The 23,814-nt window shown below is 36.4% G+C and overlaps 1 pseudogene; it reads left to right on the top strand.

Annotated features, from left to right (window-relative positions):
- Positions 1 to 13,569: 13,569 nt before the first annotated feature.
- LOC122199367 lies at positions 13,570 to 13,974 on the top strand (annotated as a pseudogene).
- Positions 13,975 to 23,814: the final 9,840 nt, after the last annotated feature.

Raw genomic sequence — 23,814 nt, forward strand, 5'->3', positions numbered from 1 at the left:
CTGTGTTTTGATTTTGTTTTTCGTTTGTTTGTTTTTTCAGTAAGTTTGAATACAGGAGATTATGCCAAACTCCTGGCTAGTTTATACAATCCATTATCTGTGGTCCTCATTTCATACACACTTGTCATATATTTTTTTCATGCTTTTTGATCCAAGAGCAACTATATCTTTATGCCAGTATGTTGTCAATATTTCATAAAACATCATGGAGGTACTTAAAAATATTTGTGTTTTAAGATCAAATTTTGTTGTAGTTAAGAGATATTTTGATGGAAGTTTTTAGTAATAATAGAAATAAATTGTAACATTATTCTTACAGTGAAAAAGTAAAAGAAAAATAATATTAGATAGTTTTATTATACATATTTATTAAATTTGTCCAAATAAATAGAATTTAGAATTTGTTATGTGACTTCAAAGCTATTTCAATTTCTAATTAAAATCAAATTTTTGGTTTTTGTTCTTTTTTCAAGTTTATCTATTTCTTAAGGCTCTTAAAAATTCTGTTATTGAAAATGAGAGAAATGGTACTATATATTGCATAGTAATAATTAGTTCCTTTTATCAAACCAATGTGTGTATAATACACTGATAGAAAATTTCTGCTTCCACAGTAGTTAATTAAAAAATGCTTTTGAAGAAATCCATTTATTCTCTCCTTACCCATTTGCCTAAAGGCAAAGGAATTTCTACATAGATCAAAGGAATGATTGTAGCTATTTCCCTTGTCTGGGAGTTATGGCAGTCTTTACAGGAAGCTGGTGTAAACATGCTCCGTTTTTACATACTTGTCATTGAATGTTTCACATACTAGACCTTAAGTGATTTTTAAGTTGATGTACATGCTAAACTGTAAGTTGTGTGATTGATCATTGTGGAATTTCTAATAATGTAGCTTACTAAATAAATATTGTACTATCATATAAAGGCATATTTTATTTTACTTTTATCATTAATAAAACCTACTTTAACACTATATCTGGGTATTTATATCATTTATGGTATTAAAAGTATAATTCCCATTATATTCTAACATTTAAGATTATTAATTGGTCATTTCAAATATATAATACTCCCATAATTGAAATAAATTTGGTGGTGAACCTCAAGCATCAAATTTCCTGAAATCAATATTCATATAAAGTATTTATGATGATGCCCATAGGTATAATTTACAATGTTAATGTTGAAAATTATGAGTTAGGAGAGGATATGTGTGCTTATTACATAATGATATATTTATGGCTCTTGAACCACTCAAGAAATCTTGGTATCCTGCGAATATACATTAATTTATTTATTAAATATAATTGAATCATTTAGTTACTCTGTATAGTTTATATAATCGATATTATTTTAGTATATGTTTTTTATACCATAAAAAATTAAATATAGTGAAAAATACTGTACAAATACCCAGATGTGTTAATATTATATATTTTAACATATTACGTAGTGATATTTCATAATCATTGGCCAAAAACAGTGGTTTTCTTTTCTTTTTTTTGTTTTAATACTTTTTTAATGTTTATTTTGAGAGAGACAGAGCACAAGTGGGGGAGGGGCAGAGAGAAAGGGAAACACAGAATCCAAAGCAGGCTTCAGGCTGTAAGCTGTCACCACAGAACCTGACATGGGACTCAAACTCATTAAGCATGAGATCATGACTTGAGCTGAAGTTGGTCACTTAACCAACTGAGCCACTCAGGTGCCCCTAAAAACAGTAGATTTCTTAGATGTCAAAATTATTTAAAAGTCTTTCCTGGGGCGCCTGGGTGGCTCAGTCAGTTAAGCGTCCGACTTCAGCTCAGGTCACGATCTCGCGGTCCGTGAGTTCGAGCCCCATGTCAGCTCTGAGCTGATGGCTCAGAGCCTGGAGACTGCTTCAGATTCTGTGTCTCCCTCTCTCTCTGCCCCTGCCCCGTTCATGCTCTGTCTCTCTCTGTCTCAAAAATAAGTAAAACGTTAAAAAAATTTTTTTTAAATAAAAGTCTTTCTTGCATCATTTAAAATTTTAAACTCCTAGAAAATATAAATGTTTTTCTTTTTTTTTTAATGTTTATTTATTTTTGAGAGAGATAGAGCACAAGTGGGGAGGGGCAGAGAGAGAGGAAGACTCAGAATCTGAAGCAGGCTCCTGGCTCTGAGCTGTCAGCACAAAGCCTGATGTGGGGCTTGAACCCATGAACTGTGAGATCTTGAGCTGAAGTCGGATGCTTAACCAACCAGGCACCCTGAAATATAAATGTTTCTAAGTATGTTATGATAACCTACCCATTTTCATGAGAGGTATGGTATTTTATAAACACTTGAAAGAAAACCATCTCGTAAAACACAAGACAATTTTTACAGACCCCTTTTGCCAAATTCAGTATTTTATCCACAAACATTTCTGAACGAAATTGCTTTATAAACTTTCTTTGACAGCTCTGGCTGCTCTTCTTTTTTATGCAATTCAAAGTATACCACGTGACAAAGACTATATATAATGACTTCAGTTGTACTGGTCATCCCTGTTTACCTTTCCCACAAAGTAGCCCCTCTGGTAAGTGTTTCACTTTTTTTTTTTTTTTCCAACGTTTTTTATTTATTTTTGGGACAGAGAGAGACAGAGCATGAACGGGGGAGGGGCAGAGAGAGAGGGAGACACAGAAACAGGCTCCAGGCTCCGAGCCATCAGCCCAGAGCCTGACGCGGGGCTCGAACTCACGGACCGCGAGATCGTGACCTGGCTGAAGTCGGACGCTTAACCGACTGCGCCACCCAGGCACCCCAAGTGTTTCACTTTTAACCCTTAGGAATAATTTGCATTTGGGGCAGAGATACTCATTACTCTATGGCATACCTGTCCTGGTTTATGAGTACCTAACAGAATATTAGCTTGCATGTTTTTCTTCTATTCTTTACATCCCAATGACTTGATGTTATCTTGATATTTACCCAGTGGACACAACCTACTACAGCATCAGTAATCAAAGCTTTTATAACAAATTCCATAAAGAAAGGCCATCAGTGGTGGTTCCAGATGGTTAAAAAAAAAAAAAAAAAAGGAAAAGACATGAATTTCAATTTTTTTCTTTAACTTAACCTTTATGTCATCTTACCATATACCTCAACTACTCCCCTTTCCCAAACTGCAAAAAACATTGGGCCTTGAAGTCTTTTTTCTCCCCAAGCATTTTTCAGTGATTTTTGTGTTTTTATTGTGGTTGTCATTTATTGGTTGGTTGGTTGGTTGTTCCTGGAACCAATGTTTACTTCTTTTATGATTTATCTGCAGTTGATTAGAACTATCGAGCCACAAAACATCCTAATTCATAATCTTGGCAGATACTGTCTTGCAACACTAGAATGGGTTATTTAAAATATCTACTGTGAGATTCTGCTTGAATAGCTGATTCAGCAAATTCCTATGCAGTGTAAATGCAGTTGCTCATTGAACTTTCCAATTGCCAATTTTGTTATAGCAGCATTTTCATGGCCGCTAATTCAGTGACCACCCATGCATCTGCTCTTCAACCTTCAAAATACCTTTTTCTAAATATTCACTACTTTTCCTCTCGTTTTTTCACCAAGTTTATACCTTCAAAAAGTCATTTTAATGGCGTGTGGGAAAAGATTATATAAATGAGTATATTTAATCTGTCATCTTTTATCAGAAGTCAGCAGTATATTTTATGTATAGTAATGGAAAGAATTATTTTTTGGGAAGTATTATAAGAGAAAATTTATTTTACCTTAGAAATTTTGTGAGTGCATATCTTAAAGTCAGGAATGGAAATCCAACACGCAGTAAATATTTTTAAATTAAAGGCAACAGGAGGATTTAAGAATATGGTGGTAATTACTGAGGTGAGCATGCTTTTATTACTTGACTGGATATTCTGTGCTTATTCATATTTTTATCATGGAATTATTCTGTTCTTATTTATTTTGCACTAGAATTGATTTCTCATTCAAGCTGTCAGAGTACACAGTATCCATTCACACCTTGTTACGAATCTGTCAAAAATTAACACTTTTTAAGTGGAGCGCAAGGTGCTGGAAGGTGAGCTGAGGTTCAGTAACGGCCCAAGAGAACGTGAGCAGAGAAGTTTATCACTCTCAGGTCCTGAAGGAAGTGCATGGCATGCCCCAGGGAACCACACAGGAAGGTCTAGGCAGTGTGCAGGCAGAGAAGGTAGAGATACAGGCAGGACCTAGGGTATATTCCTTTTAGGGTTTGTGGGTGGAGTGATTTGCAGTTCCTGAGATAGGCCAGGTTGGAAAACTCAAACCTAAAGAGCAGATTTTGATAAGCTCCTCTGGGGTCTTATCGAAAGTGTGCCAAAGAGGGGGAGCCTGGGTGGCTTAGTCGGTTGAGTGCCTGACTTTGGCTCAGGTTATGATCTCACAGTTTGTGAGTTTGAGCCCTGCGTCAAGCTCTGTGCTGACATCTCAGAGCCTGGAGCCTGCTTCAGGTTCTGTGTCTCCCTTTCTCTCTGCCTCTGCGCCCCTCATGCTCTGTCTCTCAAAAATAAATAAATATTTTTACAAAATTTAAAAAAATAAAAAAAATTTAAAAAAAGGTGTGCAAAAGAGGAAGGCATTGAGAATCAGAAGAGATTGTTGATCACAAGAATCTCTTGTTCCCACAAGGGCTGTTGGGAAAGTCTTATCAAGAATTTACATTCCCTTGTGACCATGTTTTTCTGTCTAGGGAATCTTGTTTGAGGGGCTAGTGTTAAGTTTAAGGCTTCTGCAGGTTCCTGGGCCACACAAAATGGATGCTGAGGCAATTGTACCGTGGAGTATTTTAGCTAAACTTTGCATTCACCTTTAGCTAGAAGAAACAGTGACTACCTTTTGTCTAAGGCAGGCCCAGGGATTGTCAACCTCTGTGAGTCCATAGGATGAAAGCCATTTCCTACTTTCTTGAGTCATTTCTTAATCAGAAATATTTAAATTATATCATTCTTACAGGTGTCTGTCTAATCCCAATTTTGACTGATAGCTTATTATATTGCATCATAATAAGTGAAGAATTCATGCATTTACAAACAGTGATTTGGTTATGTGATTTAATAAAAGAGAATAACTTAAGTGAAACAATCCTTTAGATCAGTTTAATTTTTTTGTTTTTTAATGTTTGTTTATTTTTGAGAGACACAGAGACAGAATATGACTGGGTTAGGGGCAGAGAGAGAGGGAGACACAGAATCTGAAGCAGGCTCCAGGCTCTGAGCTGTCAGCACAGAGCCCGACGTGGGGCTTGAACTCACGAGCTGTGAGATCATGACCTGAACAAAGTTGGATGTGGACGCTCAACCGACTGAGCCACCCAGGCACCCCTAGATCAGTTTAAAACTGTTTCAGAGGAGTACTTTCCTAAAATATAATAGAGTATAATTAAAGCCTGTTTGTAGAGAATTTCTAACATTAGAGTTTACTATATTTCCTTTATTTTTGTTTCAAGTTTTAAAATACTTATAGTTATTTGTGATTATTCTTTCCAGTGATTTTTTTTTTCTTTCAAATTAGGTCAGTGATGGAAGGAAGAAAGAAAACTTCCATCCCCATCACACAAATACAATTATAATGGGGTCAGATGAAAAGTTAGTAAGAGATGTCCCAGTTTCTTGACTAAATAAATTGGTTCTTTATACAATAGTACAGTTTTCCTTAGAGGATTCATCAACAAAGAAAGATAGCTCTCCTTTTTGGGATTTTCTGTTTACCATTTGTAAGGTCATATTTCCTGTCAACCAGCAAGAGATTCCAATAGTAATTGTTTTGTCACTCAAAAAAATGAAATATCTGTAACTATTTGGCAACATATAGCCACAAGGCTATCGTAGCAAATTAAAGCCATTTCTGTTCAAGTGACAAATATGCTTTATATCCAAATGGGAATACCCTTTGAAAATAGTTTGTTACTTCATATATTTTTGTTTTCATTAAAGTGACTGAACATTTTATTCTATCATGAGTCTCATATTTCAGAAATCATGAAAATTTGTATTCAGATAATTTAACGTTAAAAATAGTTTTCCTAGTAACAATGCAAATACATTTAATTTATTTAACTAATTTAAATGTTAATAAAATTCACTTAAATAATTACAGTTATAAAAAATGAGTTCCTAGTAAAATAATAAATACATTATCCATGCAGATGAAGTTATTACATTTAATCTAATTTAATGCCAGCATTGAGACTCAAACTCTGTAGATTCGTCTGATAGTAGACTAAATTATTTTTGTTGACAAGAATCTACTTATATTAATGTATAAGGAGCCTATTAGGAAAAGAGTTCATTCTCTAAGAATATCTTTAATAAAATTAGGCCTAATACTTTGTCATAGTTTTTTTTTTTTTTAATGTTTATTTATTTTTGACAGAGAGACAGAGCATGAGCAGGGGAGGGGCAGAGAGAGAGAGAGAGAGAGAGAGAGAGAGAGAGAGACACAGAATCTGAAGCAGGCTCCAGGCTCTGAGCTGTCAGCACAGAGCCTGATGCGGGGCTCGAACTCAGAGACAGTGAGATCATGACCTGAGCCGAAGTGAGATGCTCAATCAACTGAGCCTCCCAGGCGCCCCGTGTCATAGTTTTCTAAAGCAGATGGTTTTCTATTTTTTTAAATCTTTTTTTTTAATGTTTATTTATTTTTGAGAGACAGAGTGAGAGTAGGGGAGGGGCAGAGAGAGAGGGAGACACAGAATCTGAAGCAGACTCTAGGCTCTGAGCTGTAAGCACAGAGCCCGACGTGGGGCTCAAACTCATGAACGGTGAGATCAAGACCTGAGCTGAAGTCAGATGCTTAACTGAGCCATTCAGGTGCCCCAGGTAGGTCTCATTTTTATAACAGTAATAAATCAGAGGAGAAACTAAATAATAATACATATGTGTCAAAATAAGAATGCCATGGCACAAATGGAAGGAAATGCATCCTTCCCACTTAACAAAACATACCATATGTAGTTCTAACAGAAAATGATATCCATGAGAAATAATAACTCTGCAGTGACAGAGCAAGCAATAGTGATGAAGAATTAGTATATTTGAATAATATGTTCATGGAAGGGACCAGAAGTTTTCATGAAAAGACACATATCCTATGAGAACTGAAAGTTGAAAAAGTATGGTGTTCGGGGAATAGATGGAAGAAATGTAATTGAAATAAGAAATAATAAGTATCATAGTAACACTCTATTTTAATGTTTATTTTTGAGAGAGAGAGACAAAGAGTGAGCAGGGGAGGGCAGAGAGAGAGGGAGACACAGAATCCAAAGCAGGTTCCAGGCTCTGAGCCATCAGCACAGAGCCCGAAGCAGGGCTCGAAATCACAACCTGTGAGATCATGACCTGAGCTGAAGTTGAATGCTCAACTGACTGTGTCACCCAGGCGCCCCACACTCTATTTTAAACCCTGGCCTGGAGACAGTGACTTAGTTATATACATATCTATGTATTTATATCTGTATCTATATCTCTAACCTGGTCATCTTGAACATCAGTCCCATGGAACATGTTTCCACCATTTTAATGATGAAGAAATTTAAGGATAGCAAATTAAAATGACTTATTTAAGGTTGCAAAATTAGTAATTTCAGTGTCTAGATTTAGAATTGTGTCTAGTTTGAGTCCAAAATGAGTGCTTACTCTCTACAGAATCTTAGGTTTCCTCAGTGATGCTTCCGGTGCTACTGGTGATAAAGCAGTATTGAAGGTGTGATCAAATTATTTGGGGGTAGAGGACACTGTGTAAATTATTTTTCAAAAATATTACATCTTGCACCCCCCAAACCAAGATGGGGAGAGTATTGTCCCTATCACATTGACACTCTCTGTGATTAGCCATTGCATCATTGTTCATGAAATCTATTTCCCCAACTCTGGATGTTAGGTTCATCCGTGTGATTTGCATTGCTCCATAAGATGTTAACAGTTGTTATGGCATCAGAAGCTTGAATTGTATTTGGGTGGTTGTTCCTGTCCTCTTGTAAATCTGCTATTGTCCTGTGAAGAAATGGTCCAGATAACCCATTGATTGAAGGAGGATAGGAGACACATGAGCAGACATAAACTTTGGAGCCAAGCCAAGCTGAGTTCTGCCTTTATTGATTAATCCCCTGCCAATTAGCAGATAGATAAGAGAGAATAAGTGGTTATTATTTCAAATAGTTGAGTTTTAAGATGGTTTGTTAAACAGAATTTTTGTAGAAATAGCTGACAGACATAGTCACTAGCAATATACTTCAACTTTAGAATTTCTATTTTAATACTTGCATATATTAGAATTCCAAAAATATTTTCTCAAAATAGGTTACTGATCCTTAGAGAAATAGAAAACCACTTTTTTTTATATTATGCCATCTTTAAATTCATTGATGCATCATGAAAATGTTAACTGTTCATCACATTTTTGCATATTTTATTCTGATCTATATTCCTCTAAATGCAATCGAAGCTATATGTAACTGATTCTTAATCAAAACATTGAATAGACATTTCAGCAATCTGTCCACTTAAATCTGCAATCACTAAACTACAAAAAAATTAGAGATTTTTATGAGAAGAGAGGTAAATTTTGCCTCATTACTTTCCTAAAAAAATAGTTCAGAGAGAATATGAGGGAACTGAAGTATGCAAAAAGAATCCTATAGGTATTAATCAAAAGGTGTATCGTCATTAACATAAATGAGCAGCTGAAACCAAACATAGCCAATTTCATGGAGCTATGTGGCTAGACATACTACACTCTTAGTTCTGGTAACAGAAACTGACATTTAACGAATAAAAATTATTCACAAACTTTTCTATTCCTTATTAAGTTTTGAAATGTTTGTGTGTGTCTGTAACTGCAGCATTGCAACACTTTAATGTCAAATGAACACTTTCATTGAATGTGACATAAATGAGTAATATCTCAAAATAATCAACTACTATAATATATTCAACTATTTATAAAAAATTCCAAAAACCTATTACTGTCTTTTAGCTTGTGACTAGTTAGGAAAAACATGCACATGTTTATACCTGAAAGTCTTTTTTTCTCATACTTAAATTTATTAGTAATTATCTTTAGGGGAAAAAAGTTTCTGCTTTCTCATAAGTTGCCGGATATAGTCAACATTATGGTTGGTTTTAATAATGAGTACCTGAACACTGCTAGAATCCACACTTTGGTTAATTAGACATCAAGGAATCTGGCATTCTTTAAATTAGTGTATTTGCTAAGTTTATTTGCATTTTTTATTAACAGCATTTACGTGGCCCATTTTATGACTCAGGTGTTTTTTATTATTATTTTTATTTTTTATTAACTACTTACATATATTAGCTTATTTAATTAATGTGGTCTTCCTAACCTATGACTTAACAAGAGTAGAAATAATTCAGTGTATTCCAAAAAATATGCAAGACAAAATAACACCAGAAACAACTCCAATATCAGACACGTGACTTAGATCAAAGTCAACAACTTTTTTCAGTAAATCTCATATATTTTAGGCTTATAAAGCCACAAAGTCTCTCTGGTAGTTAAAGTCTGCCAATGTTGTGCTAAAACAACTATAGACAACATGTAAATAAGTGGGCATTGGTCCGATAAAACTTGCTTTATAAAATGAGGTAATGGGCTGGGTTGAGCCAGTGGGTCACAGTTAGGTGTCCCCTAACTTAGATGGTAAGCGATGGATATGATTCTGGTCATATGAAAGTATAAAGGAAACCAAGGACATTGGCACTAAACACTCCAAACCTTGTTTCCTTGAGACCTGTTCCTTTTTGGGGAACTAAAAGCATTCCATGTTCATTAAATTAAAAAGCAGAAAAAGGAACTGTGATAAAAGATAAAACAAAATCATACATGGTACCACAGGTGAATATAATGGAATCATATCATTTTGTGATATGTAAAGCCAAAACAAACATTCCTTTTTTTCCATTGGCAGTATATGAAAAGGACTCAAGGAAATGAAAGTTCATTTTGAAAAGAGGTGGTAGTTATAAAGATATTAAATCATTTCCACAGATTTTACCTGTGATTGTAGACAATTACTTTGTCAGGATATTTTCTTGGCTTCATGACTGTAGTTGATAAAAGTAAAAAGATCATAGCAAATCTTTTTCTAATCTTGAATTTTGAAAATATAGTAACTCAAAAACACTAACAGCAGGATAGTAACACCACTTTTACATATGAAAGAGATCACATTTAGTTTCCATCTTGATGAGAAATTTATGACTTCTGGTGTATTTGGCTAGCAGAGAGGAATAGAACAGCATGGCCCTGGTAGAAAGAATTAAATACGTCAGTATACATATTGTGCCAAGCAAATGGAACAATTTACAGATTGGGAGCAGTGCAAAGTGTTGTCATTCTGGGCTAGAGCAACATCTATCTTTTTATACAGAAATAGAACATTCTGTTCAGTGTGTTCCAGCCTTGGCTCTCAGTTCCTAAGATAAATCTCAACCCAGAACAAGTCAGTGATAGGATACAGCAGAGAGCATAATAGAGGCTTGACAATGCAGTGATTAGTTACTTAACCTGAGAACTCAGAGACTAATCCATATGATAGAACATACAGAAAACAAATTGGATATGCAAATGTTTCCTATGTTTGAAATGATTCACATTATAAATAACCCTGCCAATTTACATATTGAAAATTAATAAATGTACATGTTCTTTAAATATGGCATTTTAATCCTCAATACTTTGGGTCAGACTGTTAACAAATAGTCATATAATCCAATTTATTTGTGGAAAATGAAAAAAAAACCAGATTGTTCACTTTATTTTTTAGTATTTTTTTAATGTTAGTTTATTTTTGGGAGAAAGAGACAGGATGAGCAGGGGAGGGGCAGAGAGAGAAAGAGACACAGAGTCCAAAGCAGGCTCCAGTCTCTGAGTTGTCAGCACAGAGCCCTACATGGGGCTCAAACACACAAACTCCAAGATCATGACTTGAGCTGAAGTCGGATGCTTAACTGGCTGAGCCACCCAGGTGCCCCAGATTGTTCACTTTAGGCAATAACTTACATATGACCAAATGACAGATTCCCTTGGGTTTTCATAAAACTTTGTTAATATAATTAACAAAGATACTCTTGGATTCCTTTACAGTTGATTGTTTATATGTCTGTGTCCCTTGAAAGAACTAGAGCTACTTGAAGATACAAATTGTTGGAATTTGTATATCTAATACCATAGTTGGGATGGCATATATCCAGTATTCAGTAAGTAATTGTAAAATTACTTCAATTGAATATAACTTTTTGTTTTTGTTGTTTCTGGAATAAGATAATATATATGGGAAGCACTCTTTTTTTTTTTTTTTTTTTAATGTTTCTGATTCCAAGTTAGTTTCGAGGGTTTATATGTCTTGGGTTAAAGTAGCAGTTGAGAAGCACTGTCTATTATAGCATTTTCTGTGAAACCAAGTAAAAGATCAAAACTCTTGAATCCTAGACATTCAGATACATAAACTATGATATTTAAAAACCAAGAAAGAATTTCCACTATCCATATGATAAAAATGAATTCAAAATATTCTTACCCAGGCTTTCTCTCATGTCAAAATAGTGTTTTGTTTTAAAGCATTAATTCATCTGAAAACAAAACAAAACAAAACTGTTCTAAGAATCAGAGACCCAGTGTCATACATTTGAGTAAATAGTTCACTGAAATAGATGCATAAACCACAAAATTCACAGACTACCCAATATACTAGTGTAATATATTAGAGAAAAGATTATGCTGATGTATTGAATTTACAGTAAATAAAAGAGTTCAGAGGTTTCTTGTAAATACCAGAAGCATCACCACTGTTTTAAGTTTAAGCATGTGTAGGATAAACGATAAAAGTGACTTTTCATTCACGGATAGATCCTTCAGATAACCAGATTTGGTGGTGGCATCATTCAAAATGTCCAAGCAGAGGACCTGAACAAATATTTTTCCAAAGAAAAGGTGCAAATGGCCAAAGGTACATGAAAATAGTGCTTAACATCACATCACTGAGTCATCAGGAAAATGCAACTGAGAACCACAGTGAACTATCATCTCACACCTGGTAGATAGCTCTTATTAAAAAGACAAAAGATGACAAGTGTTGGGAAGATGGGAGAAAAGGCAATCAATGTATGCTGTTGGTTGGAATGCAAATTCCTGCAGCCAGTGTGGAAAATAATTTAGAGATTCCGCAGAGTTATTCTGCTATAAAAAGAATATCCTGCCATTTGCAGCAATATGGATGGACTTTGAGGGCATTACCAAAGTGAAATAAGTCAAAGGGAGAAACACAAATACTGCATGATCTCACTAATACATGAAACCTAAAAAAAACCAAAGTCCTGGAAAGAGTACATTGGTGATTGCCAGGGGCTGGGTGTGGGGAAAATCAGGAAATAATGGTCAAAGAGTACAAACTACCTTTTATAAGATGAATAAATTCTAAGGATTTAATGTTCAGCTTGGTGACTATTTTTAATCATATTACGTAATATACTTAAAATCTTAAATACTTAAGATCTTAAATGTTCTCACTCACACACGCAAAGGTTAAGTGGGGTGATGGATGTGTTAATTAACATTACTGTGGTAATCTTTTCACAATATATATGTGTATCAAATTATCTTAAATTACACAGTATTTATTATGTGTCAATTACATCTTTTAAAAAGTTCGGGGGTGGGGGGGAAGGGAGGAGCCACCAGAAGAATAGGATACTGAGGAAATGCATAATGTCATGATATAATTTCAGTAATTTTTTTAATTCTTAAATTTGGTAGGTCATTTAATGGTCTTAGTTTGCTCACAGTCAAGACAGATGAATGTATGTAAATAAATAAATTACATAAAGTACAAAGTGTGTTCAAAAAGCCACTGGCAGAAATCAAAATGATTTTGTTGAATCAGCAAGCAAAACTAATTTTTGACTACTTTATGACCTCTTCTAAAGTTTTTTTCATTGGCAACATAAAGATATGAAATGAGCAGGAGCTGTAGGTAATGGACCAGAGTGTGATTCCACCACCCTTCTATGTACATAAGCTTGGACATAGTGTATTATGTTACCTAATATCTTTGAGCCTGTCATAACTAATTTGTGAAAAAAGAAAACATTTTCTTCATTATAATACACTATTTAGGAAATGTATCAAAAAACATGTCCAGGCTCATTAAAATGGTCATCACTATAAGTTTTTAAATATTTCATTGATGCTGTTCATACTAGGTATGAATACTATGCTAGTACTATGGCAGGGATCAAGATCACACAGGTTGATGACACAGTGCAACTTATGTTTCAAAAAATCCTGAAAATACACCAGTGCTAGAGGAAAAGTGAAAGTTATTTGGGCAGGAAAAAAAAAAAACACCATAGAAATGTGTGAAGTAAGTTAAGCTGTGAAAATAAAAGTACCAGGCTGAGGCAGGTGTGCAGTTGGCAGGCCTGGAGGGTGTGAGTCCTTAGCCACCTGGCCAGCCTGCCTGAGAAGTGATAGCAGGAGCCCACCGCTGTCTGTGCTGCCTCCACCTCTGTCACTGGGAGGTCTGAGTGCCAGCCTGCAGCCATGGCTTACTGCTTGTGGGAAGGGAAGGGTCAAATCATGTTTGTGAACAAAGAAGACCATGAAACTCTGAGCAATGCCGAGCTGGTGGCTGATGATAGATAGCTATGATCCATAAGAGGAGCACGGATTGATCCTACCAAATGGAGACATTAACTGGAATTGCCCATGCCTTGGGGAAATGGCCAGTGGCCCCTGTGGGGAATAGTTCAAGTCTGCCTTTTCCTGCTTCCTGACAAGGAGTCAGACCGTGTATATCACTTCTGGGCCACGCAGAAATGCATGGAAAAATACCCTGACCTCTATCCCCAGGAAGATGAGGAGGAGAAGGAGAAGCCAGCAGAACCTTTACAAGAGGGAGATCCCACTGAGGCCACTACAACCAAAGAAGAGGAAGGGTCAAGCTAATGAAGGTCACAGGCACTGAACTCCAGTCTTTCTGCTGCAAAATGATGTGAACCTTTTGCAAAATGCCTTTTGTTCATTCTCTGAGAAGGTGCCTTTCCAAACTCTACTGTTCTGTCCACTATAATCTGAAAAATAACTTTTTTCGATGAGGGTCTTGGTCCTTTGACACATACAGTGGGAAAACTATGTATGTCTTACATAAACCTATTGGCAAATGTGACTGTCAGTTTTGAATCCTCAGATTACTCTGAATTTTGTCACTTTGAAATAATGTGCTGACTATGCTCAGCAACCAAAAATCGTTATTTGGGAGTGTCTTGTGAGTGAGCTGATTTATTTGATTATATTCCTTTTAGTAGATTTTATACCCTTTTGGGAAATGAAACAGAAACATAAACATCTTCCTTTAAAAATTCTGGAGTGGGGCCATTCCCAATATAAGAGACCAGATGATCAGATACTTATTTCTCAAGATCTGTCTTGACTGTGTTTCATCTCTGATACATTTTGGTTTCCATTTTTGCATAGAGCTCCAGGTTTTCTGTGTTTGGAAATTTGAGCTTTGGACCCTCTGAGTGAAAACCCCTTTCTAAGTGAAGAGAAAGGCTGGTTTTGCTGTTCTTGTTATTCCAAAAGCCCTGGTTTGGGGTATGTGTTCACAATGGCTCTGTGCCAGCCTGTTCAGATGCATGTTCTTGAGAGGTGAGGACCTAATTGCTAACGAAGTAGCAGCCAAGAGAAGAAATGATGTAAATTAAGTAGTCAATTAAAAGGAAAACGTGACTTTTACCTGACAAAAAAAGTGAATGTCAGATAAGAGTACTCAAACAATAAAGGAAAGAGAGAGTAGAGTGTAGAAATTTTGTGAACTTAAAGTAGAGATCCAGTTTATGGGAATATGCACTCAGCATCTAGCTAGTAGTTAGATGAAGGGAAAACGATGGCATAAATGCATAGACGGATTTGAGAAATACTGTAAGGTTAGAATGAATTTATTGGGGTCAATGAATAGGGAATAGAATAATTCCCTATACATGAGTTCTCTGAGGAGGTTTTCTTAAGGAATAACGTAGGTATATGGAAAGCATAAGGGAGCTAAATGAGTTTTGAAATGGACGTTTTCAGTGTTGGGTCACTCTGTGTGTGTGCGTGTATACACATAGAGAGAGGGAATATGTGATACATTTTGATGCTAAATTTAGAACTCTTACGTGGAATAAAACACAATTGAAGTTTTTTTTTAAGTTTATTTATTTTGAGAGAGAGAGAGTAGCATAAGCAGGGGCAGGGCAGAGAGAGAAACAGAGAGAGAATCCCAAGCAGGCTCTGCACTGCCAGTGTGGAGTCCAATGCCAGGCTTGATCCCACAAGCTGTGGAATCATGACCTGAGCCAAAATCAAGAGTTGGATGCTTAACCAACTGAGCCATCCAGGCACCCTGCAATTGAAATTGTTTAAGTATATTGAATGCCATCTCAGCAATGCATTTTCTATGCATTAGTTGTCACTATTTTCAAACATTTGTAATCAAAGTGATTGAGACTTTTATTGGTATCAACTAAAATACATGAAACACATTTTTCTCTTGATCAATGTTGATAGGTTAAAAGTAAAAATATGATAGTTTTTCTTCCTAAAAATATGAAGGGTAGATTTTTGTTTCGGTTAGTCCATGTAAAAGAGAAAAGAACCACTGGCGGCTTCTGTACTGTGGTTTCAGATGGTCACTGAACATCCTTTCACTTAATTTATTCTCATTGCTTCTGGCCCAGTTCTGTCATTGACTTGAAAGACTTTTCACATAAATGACACTAATGCTCTTTCACACTGAGTGCTGGCAGCTCACATAGGAATATCATCTAGAAAGTATTTTTTATCAACTTTTGATTTGTTTTATATGAGAATTGCAAGTGAGTTCACTATAAGTTATTCTTCGAGTATGAGAGGACTAAATCAAATTGATCACTGTTGGAATAAAAATTAATAGAAAAAAGTAGAACTATATCTTGAATCATCTATATTTCATTTTATAACTAAATTTTAATATCAATTTATGAAGTGTGTATTTACTTAAATTAATCAATGTTTACATAGTGCTTTTGAATGAATAAACCATACATACATACACACACAAGATACACACATCTATTGGAGGAGTCAACATGGCAGAGACACAGGGGGCCCAAAATTCCCTTGTCTCTCAAACACAGTAGTATTGAGGCCAGAAGACTTGGAATTCCAGGAATCCGAGCCACAGAGTGATAGAAACATCTCCAGGGGCCCATGGAGACAGCTTGGTGAGACTGAGGTGCATGCTTGAGAATTGGGAGAGATAAAACAGGCACCATATGCACAGCGCTGGGGTAACCCCTTTAGTGGAGAGACAAAAGGAAGAGAAGGAGAGGCTGTTGAAGTATGGGATTGTATTTGGACAAGAGAAAAACCTCTCTGGACCACCAACTGGGGAACAGAAAAAATGGAGAGAGAGCCAGTCTCTAACTTGCAAACAGCCTTAGGAATGATGATCTAGGATTGTGCTACTTTCTCTGGACTGGAGCCAGCTGCTGGTGTGCATGCCTGGCCCGGGTCAGGAGGAAGGGGAAGCCAGCCCCAGCTCAGTGGTGAGCTCAGAGGCACATTGGGAGAGCAATATCCTCTCTCTAGTGCTGTGGGAAGGTGTATTGCTGCTCCAAGGACAAAAATCTCTGCAGGCATCAGCCAGAGGGCCTTTGTCAGCTAGGGAAGTGGCATTACCCCAGAACCGGGGCATGGAGTGGGATCCTTTAAGACATCTGGGCTTGAATCCCAGCCAAATTCCTGGGAGGTGCAGGAGTCTGTGGAGCGGGACAAACTGGCCTGCTTGTGCCCCTGTAGCGCTGTGAGGACGGGCTGAACAAAGTGGTTTGGGACACCCGGTCCATACTTATATCAGACACCCTGGGGTGTCTCCATTTTTCTTCCCATCACCAACACGGTGGGGCTTCAGGGAACAGAACAGCAGGCCCCCAGTGAAGACATGACCTGCTTACACCTAACCCCACCCCTCCATGCCTGGTAACTGCATATCTACAGGAGTGAGATTGACACTGACCAAACCAGAAGGGCCCTTCTTCAAACCAGCACAGCCACTGGTTACAAGGCACCATCAGACAACAGTCCAGCAGTTTTGCATTTTCTGATTTGATTTTTGGTCAGTTCTTACTTTATATATCCTCTCTCTCTCTCTCTCTCTTTCTCTCTCTCTCTCTCTCCCTCCCCCTCCCTCCCCCATCTCTGGATTAAGCCGTTTGTTTCTCTGATTCTCTGTTCTCTGCCTGGTCAATTGTTTTTCTCCCCGCCTCTGTCATTTCTGTCTTTGTATGGGATAAGGCTTAGTCCACCACCACCTGGTTTCAATTTTTTCCAGGGTTACTTCAATGAACAAATCAAAGCACACCCGATGGAAGGTCCAAACCACCCCTATGAGTGGAGGCAGAGATAAAGCAACTGGAGTCGCAACAACAGAGAGCATGCAACACACTCCAAAAACATTTCCTCAAGGGCCAGGCCCTGGACAATATATGACCCCTTTTTAATATAGTAGTACTCTCAGGTGCAAGACACATAACAAGCTATTAAAACACATAAAGGACAGGAAACTAGCCAAAATAATGAAATGGAAGAATTCTCAAAAGAGATTCCAGGAAGAAATGACAGCCAGAGAATTGCTCAAAACAGATATAAACAATGTATCTGAACAAGAATTTAGAATAATAGCCATAAGACTAATAGCTTGGGTTGAAAAATGCATAGAAGACAGCAGAGAATCTATTACTGCAGAGATCAAGGACCTAAGAAATAGTCATGACAAATTAGGAAATGCTGTAAATGAAATGCAAAGTAAACTAGATGCAGTGTCAGCAAGGATGGAGGAAGCAGACAGGAGAATAAGTGAAATAGAAGATAAAATTATGGAAAATGATGAAGCTGAGAAAAAGATAGGAAAATATAGACCATGAGATAAGAATTAGAGACCTAAGTGATTCAGTGAAATGAAATAATACACATACCATAGGAGTTCTAGAAGAAGAAGAAGAAGAAGAGAGAGAAAGGGGCAGAAGGTTTAATTTGAACAGATTATAGCTAAGAACTTCCCTAATCTGGGGAAGGAAACAGACATCCAAGTCCAGAAGGCACAGAGAACTCCCTTCAGAACCAACAAGAACAGGTCAACTCCAGTGCATATCATAGTGAGACTGGCAATATACAAAGATAAAGAGAGAATTCAGAAAGCAGCTAGGGACAAACAGGCCTTAACTTACAAGGGTAGGCAAATAAGGGTAGTAGCAGACCTGTCCACTGAAACTTGGGAGTGGCAGGAAATACTCAATGTGCTGAATAGGAAATGGCTGTATGCAGCCAGAATCGTTTATCCAGCAAGACTGTCATCAGAATAGAAGGACAGATAAAGGCTTTCCCAGACAAACAAAAACTGAAGGAGTTCATGACCACTAAACCAGCTCTGTAGGAAATCCCAAGGTGGACTCTGAGTGGAATGCTGCAAAGAATACAAAGAACCAGAGAAATCACCACAATCATGAAACCTATAGATAACACAATGATACTAAATCCATATCTTTCAATAATCACTCTGAATGTAAATGGACTAATTGCCCCAATCAGAAGACATAGAGTATCAGAACTGATAAAAAAAACAATATCCATCTATATGCTGTCTACCAGAGCCTCATTGTAGATCTGAGGACACCTTCAAATTGAAAGTGAGGAGATGGAGAACCATCTATCTTGCTACTGGAAGTCAAAAGAAAGCTGGAGTAGCCATACTTATATCAGACAAACTAGATTTTAAACTAAAGACTAACGAGAGATGAAGAGGGGCATTATGTCATAATTAAGGGATCTATCCATCAATAAAAGGTAGCAATTATAAATGTTTATACCCCCAACTTAGAAGAACCCCAAATATATAAATCAGTTAATCACAAACATAAGCAGTTTTACTAATACAGTAATTTTAAGTGACCTTAATACTCAACTTATAGCAAGGATCATCTAGGCAGAAAATCAATAAAGAAACATTGGCTTTGAATGATACACTGGACCAAATGGACTTGAATGATACACTGGACCAGATGGGATGAACTTTTCATCCCAAAGCAGCAGAATATATATTCTTCTTTAGAAGACGAATATATTCTTCCAGAAGAAGATGTATTCTCCAAAATAGATCACATAGTGGGTCACAAAATAGCCCTCAATAAGTATAAAATAATTGAGATCATACCATGTACATTTTCAGATTACAACACTATGAAACTTGAAATCAACCACAAGAAAAAATTTGGAAAGCCTGCAAATGCATGGAGGTTAAAGAACATCCCACTAAAGAATGAATGGGTCAACCAGGTAGTTAAAGAAGAAATTAAAAAATATATGGAAGCAAATGAAAATGAAAACACGATAGTCCAAACCCTTTGGGACACAGTAAAGGCAGTCCTAAGAGGAAAATACATTGCAATCCAGGCCTATCTTAAGAAAGAAGAAAAATCCCAAATACAGAACTTAACCTCACATCTAAAGGAAATAGAAGCAGACCAGCAAAGAAACCCTAAAGCCAGCATAAGAAGAGAAGAGAGAAAAAAATAAAGATTAGAGCAGAAATAGACAATATAGAATAAAAAGAAAAACAGAACAGATCAATGAATCTAAGAGCTGGGTTTTTGAAAGAATAAAGAAAATTGATAAACTCCTAGCCAGACTTCTCAAAAAGAAAAGAGAGAGAACCCAAATAGATAAAATCACAAATGAAAGAGGAGAGATCACAACCACACCACAGAAATAGAAACAGTTATTAGAGAATACTATGAAAAATTATATGCCAACAAACCTGAAAATCTAGAAGAAATGAACAAATTCGTAGACACCCACACACTACCAAAATTCAAACAGGAAGAAATAGAAAATATGAATACACACATAACCAGCAAAGAAATGAATCAGTTATCAAAAATCTCCCAACAAATAAGAGTCCGGGACAAGATGACTTCCCAGAGGAATTCTACCAGACGTTTAAAGCAGAGTTAATACCTGTAATTCTCAGGCTGTTCCAAAAAATAGAAGTGGAAGGAAAGTTTCAGAACTCTTTATATGAAGCCAGCATTACCTTGATTCCCAAACCAGACAGAGACCCCATGAAAAAGAAGAATTATAGGCCAATATCCCTGATGGACATGGATGCAGAAATTATCAACAAGATTGTAGTAAATTGAATTCAACAGTGTATTAAAGGAATTATTCACCATGATCAGATCGGATTCATTCCTGGGCTTCAGGGCTGATTCAGTATTCACAAATCAATCAATGTGATACATCACATCATTACAAGAAAGGATGAGAACCATATGATCCTCTTAATAGATTCAGAAAAGCATTTGACAAAATACAGCATCCTTTCTTAATAAAAACCCTCAGGAAACTTGGAATAGAAAGGACACACCTTAACATCATAAAAGCCATATATGAAAGGCCCACAGGTAATATCATTTTCAATGGGGAAAAACTGAGAGCTTTCCCCCTGAGATCAGGAACATGACAGGGATGTCCACTCTCACCAATGTTGTTTAACATAGTGTTGGAAGTCCTAACCTCTGCAATAAAACAACAAAAGGAAATAAAAGGCATCCAAAGCAGCAAAGAAGTCAAACTTTCACCTTTTGCAGATGACATGATACTCTACGTGGAAAACCCAAAAGACTCCACCAAAAAACTGCCACAATTGATCCATGAATTCAGCAAAGTCACAGGATATAAAATCAGTGTACAGAAATTGGTTGCATTTCTATACACCAATAATGAAGCGACAGAAAGAGAAATCAAGAAAACGATCCCATTTACAATTGCACCAAGAACCATAAAATACCTGGGAATAAACCCACCAAAGAGGTAAGATATCTGTATGTTGAAAACTTATGAAAGAAATTGAAGACACAAAGAAATGGAAAAACATTCCATGCTCATGGATTGGAAGAACAAATATTGTTAAAATATTGGTACTACCCAAAGCAATATAGACATTCAATCCAGTACCAATCAAAACTGCACTGGCATTCTTCTCAGAGCTAGAACAAACAATCCTAAAATATTTATGGAACTACAGAAGACCCTGAATAACTAAAGTAATGTTGAAAAAACCAAAGCTGGAGGCATCATAATCTCATAGCCTGTACTACAAAGCTATAATCATCAAGAAAGTATGGCATTGGCACAAAAACAGACATAATGGAATAGAATAGAGAACCCAGAATCGGATGCACAAATGTAAGGCCAACTAATCTTTGACAAAGAAGCAAAGAGAATCCAGTGGATAAATGACGGTCTCTTTAGAAAATAGTGCTGGGAGAACTGGACTGCAACATACAGAAGAACGAAACTGGACCACTTTATTACACCATACATAAAAATATACTCAAAATGGATGAAAGACTTAAATGTGAGACAGGAAACCATCAAAACCCTAGAGGAGAAAACAGGCAGCAACCTCTTTGACCTCAGTCACAGCAACTTTTACTTGACATGTCTCCAAAGGCAAGGGAAAGAAAAGCAAAAATGAACTATTGGGACCTCATGAAGATTGAAAGCTTCTGCACAGCAAAGGAAACAGTCAACAAAACTAAAAGGCAACAGACAGAATGGGAGAAGATATTTGCAAAAGAAATATCAGATAAAGGGTTAGTATCCAAAATCTATAAAGAACTTACCAAACTCAACATCTGAGAAACAGTGAAGAAATGGGAAGAAGACATGAATAGACACTTTTCTAAAGAATACATCCAGATGGCCAACAGACACATGAAATGATGCTCAACATCGCTCATCATCAGGAAAATACAAATCAAAACCATATTGAGATACCACCTTACACCAGTCAGTGGCTAAAATTAACAACTTAAGAAACAACAGATGATGGTGAGGATATAGAGAAATGGGAACACTCTTGCACTGTTGGTGGGAATGCAAACTGGTGTAGCCACTCTGGAAAACAGTGTGGAGGTTTCTCAAAAAATTAAAAATAGAATTACCCTACGACCCAGCAATAGCACCACTAGGAATTTAGCCAAAGGATAGAGGAGTACTGATTTATAGGGGCACATGTCCCTCAATGTTTATAGCATCCCTATCAACAAGAGCCAAATTATGGAAAGAGCCCAAATGTCTATCCACTGATGAATAGATAAAGAAGATGTGCTATGGAATGGAATGGAAAACTACTTGGCAATGAGAAAAAATGTAATCTTGCCATTTGCAACGATGTGGATGGAACTGGAGAGTGTTATGCTAAGTAAAATAAGTTACTCATAAAAAGACAGATATCATATGTTTTCACTCATATGTGAAATTTGAGAAACTTAACAGAAGGGGGAGGGGAAGGGTAAAAAAAAAATAGTTTCAAATGGAGAGGGAGCCAAAACTTAAGAGATTCTTAAATACAGAGAACAAACTGAGGGCTGATGGCCAGGGAAGGAGAGAAGGAAAATGGGTGATGGGCATTGAGGAGGGCACTTGTTGGGATGAGCACTGGGTGTTGTATGTTAGTGATGAATCATGGGTGTCTACTCCTGAAGCCAAGAGCACACTGTATACACTCTATGTTAGCTAACTTGACAATAAATTATATTAAGAAAAACCACAAAGTGATGCACACATCTAATAACAGAAAGCAGTACAAAATATTATAAAATTACATAATAAAGATCCCTGTGACATTCTAATATACCCTCTCCCCAGAGGCAAGAATGTTAATGGTTCTTGTTGATCCTTTTGCAAATAATAGTATAAGCATACCCCAGAAAGGATTCGAATGTGTTTCTTCCTATTTTCAAATGAAAGAAAGTTACTGTCTACAATATTTTAAACTATGAACTTTTTATTTTTAAAAAAGTTATCAATTCTAACTCTTATAGATGTGGTCTTCTGGGCTGTCAACCCATTAGGTTATACCATGAACCCATTCTAAAGGTGTCCCACTAGGCTATAATTGACTGCTGTGATTTAAACTTTAAATCACATGCAGATATTATTTAAGCACTTTTTTCATCCTCTGTAAAATTGGAAAAATAGTATGTAAGTTACAGCGTTTCTGAAAATCTCTGAAAAAATATCCAACCCAGACTTAGTTACTCCCAAATAAATACTACTTCTGTTGTAAGGCACATTCTCAAGAAGCTAATGGCCAAGTATATTGTTTTAAAACTTTCATGAGCCAACACTACACAGATCATGCCTTGGATTAACAGCATTTTTCACTCTCACACACATAGGAAAACATGCAAAATTGTACCTGGAGGACTAGATGTACACTACAATCTTAATGAATTCCATCCTGCACTTCAACTAGGTTTACCTTATATTCAATAGAAGTTACAACTGCCCTGGCCATCCACAATCCTCTCCATTCTAAAATTTACTCAGAAATTGTTTATTTCCATTGCGGTATCAACGATATGTATGGATTTGCTATTCTTTTCTTATTAACCACTTAAATGGTGATCATGTTTTCTGCTCACTTCATTGATTCTGTCATGGTCACATTAAAAATTTTGTCAATGAATAAATCATGCCATCTATAATATATTTTGAAATATTTCACTCTTAACTATTTCAAGTCATTTTTTTCAGCTGACTGATTATCAGGTCATCTGTTAAGGGTGCTTTGTTAAATTATACTGCTAGATCTCACCAGAATAATGAAATATTCATAGATTCCAATACCTTTTTTTTCTTTACTATTTTCATTATCCTGTTTTTTTTTTTTTTTTTCCTCTATGCGCAGACTAATACCTG

This window comes from Panthera leo, chromosome A1 (assembly GCF_018350215.1).
Source record: "Panthera leo isolate Ple1 chromosome A1, P.leo_Ple1_pat1.1, whole genome shotgun sequence".
NCBI lineage: Eukaryota > Metazoa > Chordata > Mammalia > Carnivora > Felidae > Panthera > Panthera leo.